This window comes from Phascolarctos cinereus, unplaced genomic scaffold, assembly GCF_003287225.1.
Source record: "Phascolarctos cinereus isolate Bilbo 61053 unplaced genomic scaffold, phaCin_HiC Scaffold_9;HRSCAF=440, whole genome shotgun sequence".
NCBI classification, from domain to species: domain Eukaryota; kingdom Metazoa; phylum Chordata; class Mammalia; order Diprotodontia; family Phascolarctidae; genus Phascolarctos; species Phascolarctos cinereus.
In genome coordinates this window covers 168961714-168979255 of record NW_027556402.1, presented here as the reverse complement: position 1 = coordinate 168979255, position 17542 = coordinate 168961714, and positions in this window count along the sequence as shown.

Here is a 17542-nt window from a genome sequence, read left to right as displayed (position 1 = left end):
CAACTCTCTCATTTTACAGATGAAGAAACAGAGGCCAGGAGAGGGGAAAGGACTTCTGCAAGGTCTTACAGGCTAGGAATTAGCACAAGCAGCACTCAAACCCAAGACTTCTGACCTCACAACTGGAAATGCATATTATTCTGAACTATCTGAAATCACAGAGATATAATTAATCATACACAAGTGAGGCAGGAGAAAACACATTACGGGAATAACAAACATTCCAATTTGGCTATAGAGCTGTGTAAAAGAAGGGTTATAGTACAAAAGAAGCTGTACCAATTAGTTTGGAAATAGATTGCTTAGAGATTTGAAAGATAGGTTAAGAGAGAAAGACTTAATTTGGATGAAAATGGCAGATTGTCAAAAACAGAGCCCCATGTAGACACTGACATGGGATTGTGGATTCTGATGAGTGGAATTTCAGTACTCTGGAGTAAGAGTCCTGTGATCGTGCTCACTTAATGTAGTTGTTTTTTTTTTTTTTGCCATGAGAACCAAAAAAGTTTCTATAGTCCCTTCTAATCCAATTGTGAATTAACTTCCTGCATCCAACCCTTGTTTCGCTATAAGACAATAAGTCTCCATTTAGTTCTCTCTCATTCTCCTGCTGTGGCTAAGATATTGAAAAGAAGGGGTGGACTCTAGCCCAAAAGGGAATGAATGGAATGCATAGTCTATTTTATGTGTATTTAATTATTCTACTTTTACTACACATTTACATATCTAATTAATGTGTTTGTTTAGATCATGACCTTGAATAAAAGTAGAAAACTGAAGAAATGTGAATGCAAGAGAAAAGAAGGGGCATTACCAAACAAGTGAGTACAGAAAAAGAAAGTAAATAATTTGTACTCCTAAATTAGAATGTGAAACATAACTATACTGTATATATATACTTTAGCAAAATGTGTTCTTATAATATTTTCACATAATATGCATATATATACATATGTGTGTATGTGTGTATATATGTGTGTGTTTGCATGTGTACTTCCACTATGTTTTAGGATATTCTATTACAAATTATAATAAGTTATTATGCATTAATGAATTACTAGCTAGACTTATAAATTTTTATTTTGTTCATGTAAAAAACAACTGAAATATAAAGAAAAACATTTTCTGCGTTCAAAGTGTGTGTGTATGTGTGTGTGAGTATGTATGTATGTGAATACAAAGTCTATTACAAGTAGTTCTCAATTCAAAGGATCTGGATATGAGTAAAGGCATACTTTTAATGGAATAAAAGTCTCTTTATAAAGTTAATACATTCTGGGAAATAGCAACAGGTAAGACATCAGGTATGAAAATATAATGTTATGAAAATTAGATGTAACTGACTATAATTTTCATATGGATTTATTTTATGATGGTTGCATGTACTTATACTGACCCTAGGCTGAGTCAGAAGTCTGACCTTGAACAGATGAAACAATATCATCTGTTTTTACTTAATTCTCTATCAACTGAGTGCTGGATTTCATGTCCAACACATTGGTTTCAATGCTTTCTTTTGCTGTGTTTTTCATTGCATGGTTTTTAAGAATGGATCTTACACCAAGGAAACTATGCAAAAGTTGTAGCTCTTAAAGAACACACTTTAATGACTGCAGCAGCTTGTGTGGTTTGTCCTTTGTATTTGAACAGGACCATGACATCAGGGAAATGATGACATGACTTGCAATTGAATTGGATTTGGGTGAGGGTAAGCTGTGCAAAGTCACCAGCCTCACTTTCTTCTCCAAAACCATCTGGGTCCAGTGGCCAGATAGTTATCAGGATGACTGGTAATGGCCCCCAGGATGCACTGGGAGACCTTGGCCTTTTTAAGCTAAGTTATTTTCAAGTTTTCACTTTGAGTGAGGCAACGCCCACTTGGTGAATAGACTCTTTCTTGCAAAGGGCAATGAGGTGAGGTGATGCCATGACATGCAAGTGAATTGGATTTGAGTAAGAGAGGGCTGTACACTAGCCTCACATTGTGGGAAGGTAAGCATTTCAGATATTTCTAAAGTCTATAAGCAGACAAAATAAATTATACTGAAGCATAAAGGAAAGTGAAGTCAAATAGAAGAAATAATAATAATAAAGACCAAAAAGTGATTGCTGAAAACAAACTGAATAAATCTTCAGAAAAAAAGGTAAAAACTGTCAGAGGTCCTAGTATCTGGAGTAGGTATTACTGATTCTTCTATGATGAGGCTAAACCATTCTAAAGTTGAAAGAACAGTGAGAAGACTAGTAAAATAATCAGCTACTAGCCATAGTGATAAAGCAAAAACACTTGTCAATGGCAGTATAATAGGAGTAAACTACCAAAGATGGAGAAATTTTTCTAAAGAAAATCACTTTTTTATTCAAGATTCTATGAAAATAGTTTTCAGAGGAAATCTAGTTCAACTTCTCAGAACTGGGCATATTAAACTATAAAACATTCACCATATCAAAACATGTTTTGGGGATTTTTTAATATGTAGTGGGTCTGGAAGTCTTGTCCCCATGGAGGGAATAAAGGACTGTAACATATATATAATCTTTAATAATATATGTAAATCTATTATATATGCAAATATGTATATATAAATATATGTAAATAAACCTTATATAAGCATACATACATATACATCCATACATTTACATGTGTGTGTGTGTGTGTGTGTGTGTATGTGTGTGTGTGTGTACACACACACACACACACAGAGACAGAGAGAGAGAGAAGAATAATTATTTGGGAATTATATAAATTCCCAGATGGAGATGAAATAATGCATCATGACATTACAGCATGCTACAAGCCATGAAATGCTAAGAAATTTGTCCAAGAAACAGCTTGGATAAATATAAAAACTCTTTGTTGTAAGTATCTAAAGTTTCTTTACTGGAGTTTAAAATTCAAACTACATTGAAAACCTATGGGCTGTAATCAAGGCTAGGCTTGGAAAAGTTCCTGGCTCCTCAATGGTGCAGTTATTAGCCAAAGTGATAAGAAGTATGTTTTCATGATGAAGACTTAAAGAATTGGCATCAGAATTTCACGAACTCAGTCAAGTATTTGTAATTCTACCTAAAGGGGGATATATAACCAATTATAAGGTTTTTAAAGATGTAAAAAGTTGTAAGGTAGATTATGTGTCAATAAATTTATTGTGCTTTGTCTGAAGTAATTTGTACACCCATTAAGAAAACTGAAAATTATCACTCATTTCTGCCATTTGTTGCTTTAGTTTTTGTTTTTAATGCGGTAACATCAGGACAAATAAACTGCTAGGTGAGATAGGGTATCCACTGTCTTACCTTCCTTAATAATTTCCCATAAGCTTTGCTTTTTCTTTTTTTTAGGCAATTGGGGTTAAGTGACTTGCCCAGGGTCACATAGCTAATAAGTGCAAAGTGTTTGGTCTCAGGTCGGATTTGAACTCAGGTTCTCCTTACTTCAGGGCCAGTGCTCTATCCACTGTGCCACCTAGTTGCCTCTTCCCATAAGCTTCTTGGGAAAAAAATGTAGTGTCAAAGTAAAGGACAATGGACTGATAGTCAAGAGACTGGACCTCCAGTGCCAGCCCTGACATTAATTAGCTATGACTTTGCAAAATCACAACCTCTCTGGGTCTGAATTTCATCAGTTTCAAAAATGAGATTGCAGTACATGGTCTGTAAGGTCCTTTCTGGTTCTAAAATATGTAACTGTAAGATCACAAGGATCTTAGAGGATCTTTCTAGGTAAAACTAATCCAATTCTGGAATCACAAAGCTTAGAAGTTCGTAGGTTTATAGAACTTTAGAAATAGAAGGATTCCAACGATATCTAATTAAGTTGGTTCATTTTGCAGATTAAGTAATTAAGTCCAAATGCATGAGGTCACATTGCTAAGATTACATAGAAAGTTAGTAGCAGATCAAGGACTATATACAATCTGTGTCCTGACTCCTAATCCCATGTAAAATAGGCTGTATCTGTATTATACTGAGTAGACCATGCCACAGCCAAAAAATCATTAAACTTAATATCAAAAGACTTGAATTCAAAACCCAGCTCTGCTTCTTGCTACCTCTGTGACCTTGGGTTGGTCATTTCCATTCTCTGTGTCATACTTTCCTAATATTTCAAATGTTGGGGTTTGACTCTCTCAGGTTTAGTACGGCTCAAAATTCAATGAATCATTTAGGGAGAAACAAATTGCTTCATCTAAGCATTTTGTTTTAACATAAACATGTTTGAAATCCACAACACTCCTAAAACAGAGGTAGTGAGTTCCCATGATAATATGACAAGCTATAATATAGAGATCTAAGGAAAACAAATTCGATTCAACATTCTAGGTTAGGAAGACTAAGCATGGAGTATTTTATTGTATGGGTTAAAATAAATTGGCACACGCACAAAGATTTATAGGAGTTGTGTGTGTGTGTGTGTGTGGTGTGTGTGTGTGTGTGTGTGTTTCTACACAAGAATTTACAGAAGGAAATTTAGAGGAAGAATGAGTAGCAAATCCAGGTAAAGCAAATCTACTACCTGCCACCCTGCCAAAAAGAATTTTTATTTTATGTCCTCTACACATTTCCATTACTGCAAATAAAGTCAGTTGATTGTCTCAATCATAAGATCATGAGATCATAGAATCATAAATTTAGAACCACACAAGTTCTTAGAAGCCATCTAGATAGACTATTTCCCTCATTTTAGGGATAAAAAACCCTCTAAGAACTATAAGGTTAAAGGATTTACGCAGGATAGTAAGGGGAAGATTTTAATTTGTCTTATAGTAGGAGCCAAATCTTTTGGGGGGGGTTGGAGATTTTTAATCTTAACTGATGACCCATATATTTTAAACAATATCTGACATAGCAAATGTCCTAGTATAAACACATAAATATAGCCATTCCCTTGGAGTTCAATGTTATGGAATCTGGATTATGAGGCAGTCCTATGTCTCTCTCTCTCTCTTAGATTAGTAAATAAATCTCTTCATTTTCTACTCACTTCTTCCATGTAGTTTAGGGCAAATGGATTTTAAAATCATAAAGCCTACAGAAAGACCTTTAGGGCTCAGAGAGTCCAACCTCAGCATTCTACAGATGAGGAGGAAACTGGTGTTGTCTTTGTTTAGATGACTGCCAGAAGAGAATTTGGAAACATAGTAAAACGGGTTGAAGATCCTAACTGAGTGTGCCCTAAGGGGAGTCTTACGCTGTCGCATCCTTCCTGATGATGAAATGATCCACCAATGGAGGCTTGTCTTTCAAGAGCCACTCCCAAATGACAAGAAATCTGTCATTTAACCAAATGTTAGTTATCTCTTGTTTTAATCATATTTAGATTGTTCCATAAAGTAACCAAAGCACAACAGACAAGGCAAATCTCTGAACCTGTAACTTTCTCAACTACTTCTATAAACCCAGTCCTGCCAGCTATGAGACAGAACAACAATACCATAGGCCACTCTCATCAAATCCCAAAGGCATTTCCCTAATAATTGCTAACATTTATGCAGTGCTTTATAATGTGTAAAGTAGTTTACATATTTTGACCTATTTCACCTTCACACACCCACACACATACCTCCAAACAAACAACAACAACAAAAGAAACCTGTGAGGTTAGTGTAACAGAACTAACAGCTATTGACAAAAGTTCAAGATGTGACCTTGTCTCTTTCTGACTCTAAGACCACTGTCCTATGTCTTGTTTGCCAGCATAGATATGTCTGTCTTGTATTTTAGGACACTTCTTTTAGAGTTGGTATTTCTATGTCCTTCTACTATTAAGAATACAAAATATATTCATGTTTTTTTTTTGTTTAAGAGTGGCAGGAAAAAAGATTCTAATTTTTCTCCAAAAAAGAAAAGATAGTTGTAGAAGTAAAAAGGACATGATGGATATTTTAAAGGCATAACACCTAACATGTTTTTATTCATCTTGATCAAATATGTTATGGCCATACTGCATTTATTTTTAAATAACAAAAGGGCAACTGGATGAAAACTAATTACTAATGTGAAAACTCCCTTGGGCTAAATGCAAACCCCTTGATAGAATCACATTATTGTCTTGGGTGGATAGTCATACATTATTCTGTTTGTTCATTCTGAAATCTGGAGTGTATATTTTTACTTCCTTTTAATTATCTACCTCATGGGGTTTATGAACCTTAATTGATATTTTACAAGGGGCTTAAAAGCTGTAAAAATAAAAGTGCTGTTGAAATCACATTACATAGGGGAAAAAAATCTGGTTTAACTGTCATTCTACCAATCAGAAATCTCTACTAAATAATGTTTTAGTGTGTTAGTAGCACAATGATGAAAATCCATCTTGCAAGGTGATGATATATAAGGCTTTGGAAATATATACCTTGTTCAAAAGAAACACTATAGGAAAAAAGGTTGAGGGTTGTGGAGGGAAGGAGTGATTACGAAGAGTAGGAAATGGAATTGTATCCCAAGATGATCTGCTCAAGTGAAGAAATTCAGGAACACTATGCGGAACAGATGAATGAGAGGAATTGTTTGAAGTTCAAAAGAGACAGAAAAACAGAAGCATTATTTTGACTTGAGTATACTATATAATACCTGGAAAGAAAGAGATAACACATGAAGAATTTGAGAAACTCATAAACCAGGAAGAAAGGCATGTCATAATAGTGATACTAAGTTTAAGTTATGTGGAAATCTCCTAGATCTCTTTCCTTGCCTTCAGATAGATGAGTCAAACATTTATTGATTTTCCCTAGTAATAATTTCATCCTCTAAAAGCTGGAGGAACAAATAAAGGAAATGTTCCCATGGATATGATTCTGGCAAAAATTGTAGAAACCTTGGGAAAAGTTACCACTTCATCTTAGAATTTGTGATAGAAGAGGAGGAAAAAAAATCTGAGAATGGTTGCACAAGAAACTTAGATTATTGATAGATAGACTGACAGACTGACTTACAGACAGACTTGAGTCACCGTCCTCTATTGCATAATCTATTGTTTCATCTTTTGGATCTCAAAATCTATATAGTTTTATGTTTTACTTTACATGTCTACATCTACATCTATCTTCACTTTTAAAAGGTGGTGACATTCAATTTTGTAAGAATAGTAGTAAAGTTCAGAATGAACTGAGCCTAGCAAAGGAAATTAGCTGCCTTGCCCCACTATACTAGATATTTTTCCCCCCAAAAGGGCTTAAAAAGGAGAACAGATAACAAAGAAGAGATACAGCTATTCAATTTATATTGCTTTTCTTTTTTCCTGCTAAGGAAAATGTCCTTTAGACTAGAAAGGAGAAGATCAAAATGGCTAATAGGGAGTTAAAACCATAAGTCAGTAATGAGAGAGTAAGACCACATGTAGTTGTAATTAATGAGCTCAACTTCCCTGGTTGGATGAATGATATCTTGGAATAATCAAAGAATGGGCAAGTGTTCTTGCTGGGCCAGTTAGTAATCTTTCATAGGCAACAGAGAATGTGATGGTTATCTCAAGACTGGCTAGTGGGAAAATGTGTTTCATATTTTTCAAAAAAGAAAAGAGAATTTAATTTTCAAAATATTGGTGAATTAGAACAATTTCAATACTTGACAAAATATGAGCAAGTGTTATTAAAGAGAGCAGTGTGGGAAAATGGAAAAGTGCAATGGAATGCTGAATTTGGAGTAATAGGACCTGAGTTCAAATTCTAGATCTGACTACTAATCATAGACCTGATAATAAACCTGTCTGACTCTTAACCTCTCTAGGCCTTAATTACCTCATCTATAAAATGAGGAGGTTTCAATAAATTACATTCAAGGTCCCATCCAGCTCTACATTTATGATCTTGTACTCCAAGAGAATATTCAGTGAATAAGTAGAAAAAGAAGTAGAGATCACAAAGAGCTAGCATGGTTCCATCAAAGATAGATCATTTCAAACCAACTTCATTTGCTGAGAGAGATATTAGACTACTAGAGCAGGAGAATGTGTTACATGGGGCTTATCTGAATTTTAATGAAACGTCTGATAAAACATCTCATCTTATTCTCATGGATGAAATGGAGAGATGTGAGCTAGCTGATAGTAATATTGGGGCGGGGTTCAAAACAGGTTGAATGGCTGTACCCAAAAAGCAGTCATTAATTGTTCTATGTCATCTTGAAAGGAGGTCTCCAAAGGCCTTTCCCAGGGAGGGGATATTTTATAATATATGCAGTTATATTCTACCATAGAAAAGATTCTGTCAATTTGGGGTTAAGTGATGAAGCTGATGAAGCAAATAGAGAACTAGACAAATTTCTTTTAACTCTTTACATTTCAAGGACTGTATTCTGGAGCAGACTGTCAAGAATTTATAACGTGCTTACAGCCATACCCAAGAATTGTGGGAGGCTAATAAACTGTCTTGGTCTCCATGGATAAGGACTGAAAAGGATTAAACTAACAACTTTTGACAGGGATGGGGGAAAGGGTGAAAATGAGACACAAGAAATTGAAAGTGTTCTGCTAGCAACTATGTGAAGGAGCAGAGAAGAAAGCAATTTTTTCCAGGGGTGGGGGGGAGGAAGTCAAATAACATTCCCTTTAACTCATTGCATTATTGGGTACAGAAGAAGAAAAAAAAGCCTTCTTTTCAATTTTCTTATAGTCATTGGTTTGGATCAGATCACACTGACCTGGGCAAGGCTATAATTCCCTTTATTTTCTGATAAGGTATTTAGCAGATTTGCTGTCTTCACATTTTCTTCTTTTTCTGATACTTAACTGTTTCTCCATGTTATAATTAGTATTGGACACAGCCCACTTTTTCTAAAAAGTTGGAGCAACTTTGAACTATACCATAAACACGTTTTGAGCAAGTCTTCGGCATGTCAAGGTACTTCTTGGGCCTCAGTTTTACCATACAGAAAATGCTGAGGTCAGATAAGATGATTTTTAGGACACCTTCTGCCTCTAAAATTCTGTGGTGCTATATCCCCTCTTAACCACACCCTTATGCCATGTAGATTACACTTTTATATCACGGGTTAATTGAGGTTTGTTTGAATATCTAATATTTTATTTTCACAACTTCACAATACTGAGCCAGTCAGGAAATAAGCATTTATTAAGAGCCTACCATCTACCAGGCAATGTGTTAGGTAAAATAGAATCCCTGCCTTTGAGGAGGTCACAATCTAATGGGGGATACAACATGCAAACAAATATGTTCAAACAAGATATATATATATATATATATAGATATAGATATAGATATATATATATCTATATCTATATCTATATATATATATATATATATATATGTATATAGAAAGACTTCTTAGAGAAGGTGAATTTTTAGCTGGGATTTGACATATGTCAAGGAAGGCAAAAGGCAATGATGAGGGAGAGAGCCTTCCAGGTATGGGGGATAGCAAGAAAAAGATTATTGGATTGGAGAGATGGAGTATTTTATTTGTGGAACAGGAAGGAAGTCAGTGTCACAGGATCAAAATATTTAGGGGGAGGTATAAGGTGCAAGAAGACTAGAATCATAGGAGGTGAGAAGTAAATTATGAAGGTTGACTGCCAGAGGATTTTGTATTTGATCTTCCAGGTGAGATAGGAGCCACTGGAGTTTTGAGAATGGGGTTGATGTGGTCAGACCATTACTTTAGGAAAATCACTGAATTTGGCTGAATGGAGGATAGAACCAGAGTGGGGAAATACTTGTGACAGGAAGACCAAATAGCAGGCTATTACAATAGCTCAAGTGTGAGGTAATAAAGGTCTGCACCAGGTTGGTGCCATTATCAGAAGAAAAAAGGGGAGGATATACAGGGGTTTTGCAAAAGTAAAATCTATAGGCCTTGGCAACAACATATTTAGTAGAGGAGAAAGAGTCAAAATCAACACTTAAGTTGTGAAACTGGAAGAGTGGGAAGATGGTGGTGTCCTCAATAGTAATAACACATTTGGAAGATGGGAGGATTTAGAGGGAGGTAGTATAATTAGTATCCCCATTGTATAAAAGAGCTATTAAATGTGTGATGCACGATTTACATTCAAGTATCCTGAACTCCATGACTCATGCTCTATCCACTGCATCACCTGTAGTCTTAAAAGAGTTGTTTCTCAACAAAATTCATCTGGAAGAACAAAAGGTCCACAATATCAAGGGAACTGATGAAAAGAAGTGCTAGGGAAGATGGCCTAAAAATATAGATTATAATTAGCAAGAACTCAAAAAAAATAACCACACTAGATGGACTAGATGATCTCTAAGGTTCCTTTCCCAACTAAATCTCATGAGCCATGACCAAGGTGACAAAATCTGTCTTCACTAGGGCCCCTGCACTACCTTCACTAACCTACTTTTTTTTTTAAACCAAAGCAGTATCTTTATCTTATACTAATGAGTTGAGAAATACAGATCAATTATAAAATGGTATTGTGGATAAAACACTAGACTCAAGATCAGGAAGTGCATGGCAGTGTGACCTTGACTAGGTAAGCTTACCTCTTTACCTTCAATTTCCTGATCAGTAAGGAAATGAAATTTTGGCCTTTAAGAACTGGGGGAGGAAATTATCTGGGGATTCTAGAGGAGAGCTTTCCAGATGTTCTACTGCTTTAAAGGCACCCAGGACAGGAAAGTTTTTGAAATTGGTCATCACAATTAAGTCCAGCTTGTTGTTTCATCATTTTCATTTGTGTCTGACTTCTTGTGATCCTATTTGGGGTTTTCTTGGCAAAGATAGCAGAGTGGTTTTAATTTCCTTCTTCAGCTCATTTTACATATGAAGAAACTGAGGCAAACAGTGTTAAGTGATTTGCCCATAGTCACACAACTAGTTCATGTGTAAGGTGAGATTTAAACTTCCTTTTAAGCCTGAAGACATATTCTTTTTCTTTCATTTTAATTTTGTGTACATTTTTTCAGTTATATGTGAAAACAAATAATATTTTTTTAAAAAAATTAATTTAAAATTTTCTCTCTGTCCCTCTTCCATCTCCCTTTCTTGAGAAGGCAAGCAGTTTGATATAGATTATACATGTGCAGTCATGCAAAAAAAATGTTTCTGTATTAGCCATGTTGTAAAAGAAAACAGACCCAAAAAAAGATAGTTTTTTAAAAAATGCTTTAATCTGCAGACTCCATCAGTTCTTTCTATTTAATATTTTATTTTTTTACAATTACATTATTTTTTTCCAAAAATGTAAAAACATTTTTTAACATTTGTTTTTGAATTTTGAGTTCCAATTCTCTCCCTCTCTCCCATCACCCTCCTTGAGAAGGCAAGCAATTTGATACATGCTGTATGTATGCTTTTGTCTTCCATTTTCATTTGGCCACTTCTACTTTTTAAGTACTTTTCTTCAATGAATCTTTGTATTTCTTTTTTCCCCCCCAATTTGGCCAATTCCATTTTTCAAAATATTATTTTCTTTTTTTTTTTTTGCTTCCTTTACTAAACTGTTGACTGTCTTTTCATAATTTTCTTGTATCACTCTCATTGCTTTCCCCATTTTTCCTTTATATTTCTTATTTGATTTCTATTTATAGATTTATTTTATTTTTTGGTGATTGGGGTTAAGTGACTTGCCCAGAGTCACACAGCTAGTAAGTGTGAAGTGTTTGGTCTGAGGCCAGATTTGAACTCAGGTCCTCCTGACTTTAGGGCTGGAGCTTTATCCACTCTGCCACCTAGCTGCCTCTCTTATTTGATTTTTAAAATCCTTATTGAGCTCTTCCAGCACTTCTTTTTCAACCTGTGACCAATTTGCATTTTTCTTTGAAGCTTTGCATGTAGCTGTTTTGACTATTTTTGTTATTTGCCTTTGTGTATTGGTCTTCCCTGTCACCACAGTAACTTTCCATGTTCAGATTCTTCTTTTGTTTTTTGCTTATTTTCCAGAATATTTCTTGACTTCTAATTTCTTGACTTCATGTTAAAGTTGGTCTCTGCTTCTGGGGTGAAAGGGGCACTATCAAGTTTCAGGCCTTCGTCCGTCTTTTCGGAGCTAGCTCTGGGGGTATTTAGGTTTTTAGTTCTTCCAAGATGATAACATTTAAGTAGAGTGGTCACTATTCTCTGGCATGTGTTCTCGTCTGTGAGCAACTACAGGCACTTTTCTGTACCCTAGAACTGTGATCAGGGCCCCTGCACTCCTGCAGCCACAATTGCTAATGCTCCACTCAGCTCTACAACCCAGAACTGTGTATGCACAATGCAAGAGTCCTGCACCTAGTGCTAGCAAAGGATCACCAGGAATCTCCTTCTGACCAGTTGCCTGAACCCCTGACTGTATGAGGGCTAAGAACTCCTGAAACTTCTGCTGTCCCTGGTAAACTGACTGCAAGCCTGCGTTTGGCCACTTTTAGGTCCTGGTGGGGTGCTTAGACCCCAGCCCTAGGACTATATCTCTACCCAGCCTAAAGACCCTGTCTCTGGCAATAACTCATGAGTAGGACCAATGAGGCAAACGATCTCTCCCTGTAACAAGAACCAGCTGACCTGTGTAGAATTTATCTTGTACCAGCAGTACTGATTCCCACAGTTACCATATACAATCCAGACAGCAAGCCGTAGACCACAACTCCCAAGGCTATCTATTATAGAAGTAGACATGCAGATCCTTTAGAAGTCCCTCCTTCCACCCAGGCCATGACAGTAGTGAATGATGCCTGTGTCCAAGGTACAGAAACTGAATGTTCACCCTCTAATTAGCATACTTGCCACACAACTCACTATACTTTTCCTATATAAGCTTTATCATCACTCCTGTTAGGCTGTGAGTTCCCTAATGGAGTTCTGCCTGCCTTTATTAGTGTTATAATAAACTTTTTGCCACCTGACTAGAAGACTGCTTGAGTCTGTGAATTCTTTCCAGACAACTCTGCCTTGTACTTCAGTGTTTTGGGGTCTCTACAACCTTAAACTGCATCAGTCCCACCCTAAAGCTAACCCACACAAAGAGAGATCTGCTGACCTCCTCACTTGTCCTGGGCCGGAAAATTGTTTCACTGTGACCTTTTGTTGGTTCTTTTGCTCCAGGATTCAATTTGAGGCATTATTATAAAGTTGTTTGGAGGGAAATTTGGGAGAGCTGAGGTTGGTGTTTACTTTTACACTGCCATCTTACTTCTACTTCCCTTCCATTTTTTTTAGCAACAATTAGTAGTGCATTCTTTATGTTGTATGAAACAAATTGGGTACTCAATCTACCCTGGTCTCCATGGTGCTTAAAAATTGTAAACTATTTTGTCAAAACAAATAAATACATGCACGAACAGATAAATAAATGAATACCTTTTTGAAAAAAAAAAGAGAGAGTGAAGATGGAGTGAGTATACTACCCAGGGTGTGTTTGTAATTTTCTTATAAACTCTCCCTTAATTTTGTATGGAAGTGTTTGAGACATTGCCCTCTTAGGAACTTGGTAGTGCTTTGATAAACATGTAGTAGTGATTTACTTGATGAGAAACTCAGTAAGTCTTGGCTTGTTGCCTCCAACAATCTGTTCCATGGCATCCTTAGAAGTCTTTCCAAACCTACCATTTGTTTAAGGATGATGAGATATTATAGTGCACAGATTGGAAAAAATTCTCCTTCATAGAAATTACTGGAAATCATTTATTAGAGATTGAGGTGATAATGTCTAATCCCCCGTATTTTTTTTTTTAATAACTAACACCAAACTGTGATTGTTGCAGCAGAGGATTTGGAGACAAATAAATACAGCTCCAAGACATTCTGAAGATTCTTCAATAATTAAAGGTTAAAAAAAAAACATTGAGTAGTCCTTTAAAATGAATATGGATTCCAGACAAAGACTTTTTATCACTTCCCACAAAAAGTAGGATTCTTTGTTGGAATCTTCCAAGTCTCTTGGCTGCTCTATATTAATCTTTTCAAAATAGCAGCTAGATGTTGCAATGGATTGGCCGTTCTATTTTACATTTATATATGTGTGTGTGTATGTATACATACACACACACATACACACACATATATACACACACACATATATATATCAGAATCAGTTCAAAGTCATCCCACATAGTAAATGCTGTAATGTGAACAATTTCACAACATGATGCATATACTTTGACCAAGTTAACATGACAACTACCCATAAGGCTAACAGCATGATTTCTGTATAAAAGGAATCCTTTCTGGGCAGATAATTCATGTTCATGGATTGAGGATTGTTTGAATCCCTTGGGCAGTTTGGTGAAGGATATTAAATAAAAATGCTGGACTTGCAGTCAGGGGAGCCCTAGGTTTGAATTCTGTACCTGATACTTATTTGCTGTGTGACTATGGGAAAATGATATAATCTTTCTGAGCCTCAGTTTCCTCATCTCCAAAATAGAGATAATGATAACTATTGTACCTATCCCACTGAGTTGTTATTAGGATCAATTGAGACAATGTATGCAAAGCACTTAAAACTTTCAAAAGTCTATGTAATTGTCAATTGTAGCTATCATCTTTATTTTTATTGCTGGATAGCCCTTTAGCATACAGTTAAGACATGGAGGTCTTAAACTGATATCCTATAAATTATTTGTACATTTTGACCATTATGAATAGATGGGCCAGAGATATTTTCCAACATACACAATTTCCGCAGCCTAATATGGAATGATCTCTGAAATGAACAGTGACAGACACAGTGACAGGGCACCATCATTTGATTGTGTTGTCCAGGTTTGTAGGCATGTACAGCCACAAACATTTGTTCATTTATTCACACAGGCATGCACATACATACATACATGCACATTGACATATTTGTAATATGTGCTTGGTTTCATGATTTCATTGATATAAGGAATTCCTGATGAGGAAACTCCCTTTACTAATGTAGAAAGGTAACTCTTTTATAACTTAAAATCTTAGATGGTTGCCTGGGCCTTTAGAGGTGGAGTGACTGGATCAGGTTCACACAGTCAGTGTTTCAGAGGCAGGGCTTGAATTCAGGTTTCCTTTACTCTGATTGACATCAGAGATCTCTATCCAATACACTATACTGTTTCTCAGCACTATTTATGTGAATATTTAATTAAATATGTAGTTTATCCTATACAACCATATTGGAATTTCTTGATTTTCTTAATAAGAGGGCAAAAAAAGAAATTCTTTTCAAATTTGTGTACTATTCTAGTCTATGGATGTCATTATGTCTTACTGCCTATAGGCATTTTATATCTAAGCACAATTTCAACACTTTAAGGTTAGTAATTGTCACCATCACTGGCAGAAAAAAAAATTCATGTTATTTTAAAAATAATGAGCAAGATTAAGGGTAACTGTCAATAACTACTTGAAATTCCAGAATTCATCCTTATGCTGACAAGTCCAATTCCATGGACTACCCTTTCCCAAAGGTAATAAAGTGGCTTAGTAATGATTGCCTCCTTTTTTAAATTTATTTTTTTCTAATGAACTTAAATATATTTTCTCTCTTTTCTACCTTTCACCATTGATGTAAAAAAAAAGAAAAGAAAAAGAAAAGCCTTTAACAAAATGCATACTCAAGCAAAACAAATTCCTCCATTGGCTATATCCAAACAATATTTCTCAGTCCACATGCTGAGTCTATTACCTGTCAGGAGCTGGGATCCATGCTTCATCATTGGTCCTCTGGAACTGTGGCTGATCATTGTGGTGATCAGAGGTCTTTCAAAGCTGTTTGTCTTTATTATTTTATAGCTTGTTGTCCTGGTTCTGCTCACTTGACTCTAGATCAGTTCATACTAACCTTCCCATGTTTCCCTTCCATAATTTAAATAGTTGCCTTTCACAAAAGAAATATGCAAAGAAAAATGAGTAGCCCTGTGTGATATCATTGTAATAAAAGTAGAGCCGCTGAACTGTGAATACAGAAAGGGATTATCTGCTACCAAACAGGAAAGCAATAGCTCATCTATATTAGGGCTGTGTACATCCAGAACATAAGTGCTGGAGAAATAAGATTTCTTTTATGGTGTTTATAGGTTAATCTATTACTATTCCTAGAAACCAATCCATCCTTGAAAAAAGTAGAGAAAGTCAAGTACTCTTTATAGCAGAGTAATATGGCTATAGAGGTTTGACATTACTGAGTGATTTTCCCTACCCATCTAAAATTCCATTCTTCTTTATGAGTGAATTGAAAATGTATTAAGTTCCTACTTTATATTAGGCAATATGCTAAGAATCTCCCTTAGACCACTGGTCAGTTTCTCTTCTTGCCACCATTTAGTAGAATGGCCCAGGCTGGACAGATTGTGTTACCTTTCTGACCCTATACTTGACTTTCCAGGCATCAAAAGTATGCTGCTGTGTCATCTTGGAATTTCTCTTAATGCCTGCCACCTTCTTGCCTGGAACATAAAACCATCCCTTCAGTCTTCTTACCTTAGTCTATCCCTCTGAAAGTCCCACCCCCTCCTTCCATTGATGAGTTATTCCTGGACTGTCCATTTTATGGACTGGCCCAGATCATTTATACTTTACTCTTCTGTTCTTGTCTTTCCCAAACTATTCCCTACCAGATACCTTTACCTGAACCATACCCCGCAACTTCTTTTTGTATGTTATCTTCCCTTCTTAAAATGTAAGCTCCTTGGGGGCAGGCATTATTTGTTTTCACTTGTATTTGGCCCTAGTACTTAACAAAATACCTGGCATATTATACATGCTTAATAATGCTTATTTCTTTATAAAGAAGTGAAACAATCCCCTCACTCAAGGAATTTATATTCTATGAGGAGACAATGTGTGTGAGTGTGTTTGTATTTGTGTGTATGTGTGTTTATTGCCAAAAACATTTGTTTTTTTTTTTTAAATACAAGGTAGTTGGAAAGTTGGCGGAGGGATCAGGAAAGTCTTGTAAAAGATCGTACTTGAGAAGTGAAAAGTTTGATGAGATGGAAATAAGAAGAAAGTATATTCCAGTCATAGGTCATGTCCAGTGTATAGTCATGGAGTTAGGAGATGAAGCACCATTTATGAAGCCCAAAGAAGGTCAATTTGATGGACCAATGATTGAGTGAAGTTATTGTATAATAAGACTAGAAAAAAATGGTGGAGCTAGGTTGTAAAGGACTTTAAAATTCAGACAGTAGAATTTATATTTTATTTTAGTGAAAATAGGGAATGATTGAGTAGAGAAGTGACACAGATCTGCAATTGAGGAAAATATTTTCTTAGTTGCATGGCAAATGTATTAGAGAGGAAAGGGAGTGGATTCAGAAAGACCATTTAGGAGTCCATCAACATAGTCTAGTCATGGGTTGATGAGAACCAAAACTAGCCATGTGAGTAAAAAGAGAAATTATTAGATACTAGAGACAAAAATAAAAGTGAGATTTGGCAACAGATTGAATGCAAGGGGTGAGGGTGAGGGACAAGTCAAGGGTAATAGTGAACTTAAGAACCTGAGAGACTAAGAGAATCATAGTACCTCAGACAGAAATAGAGACGTTCAATAGAGAGGAGAGTGTAGGGGAAACAATGAAACATTCTGTTCCTAACATGTTAATTTCAGATGTCCGCAGGACATCCTGCTTACAAAATTAATAGGTGATGCGTGGTGATTCAGGTT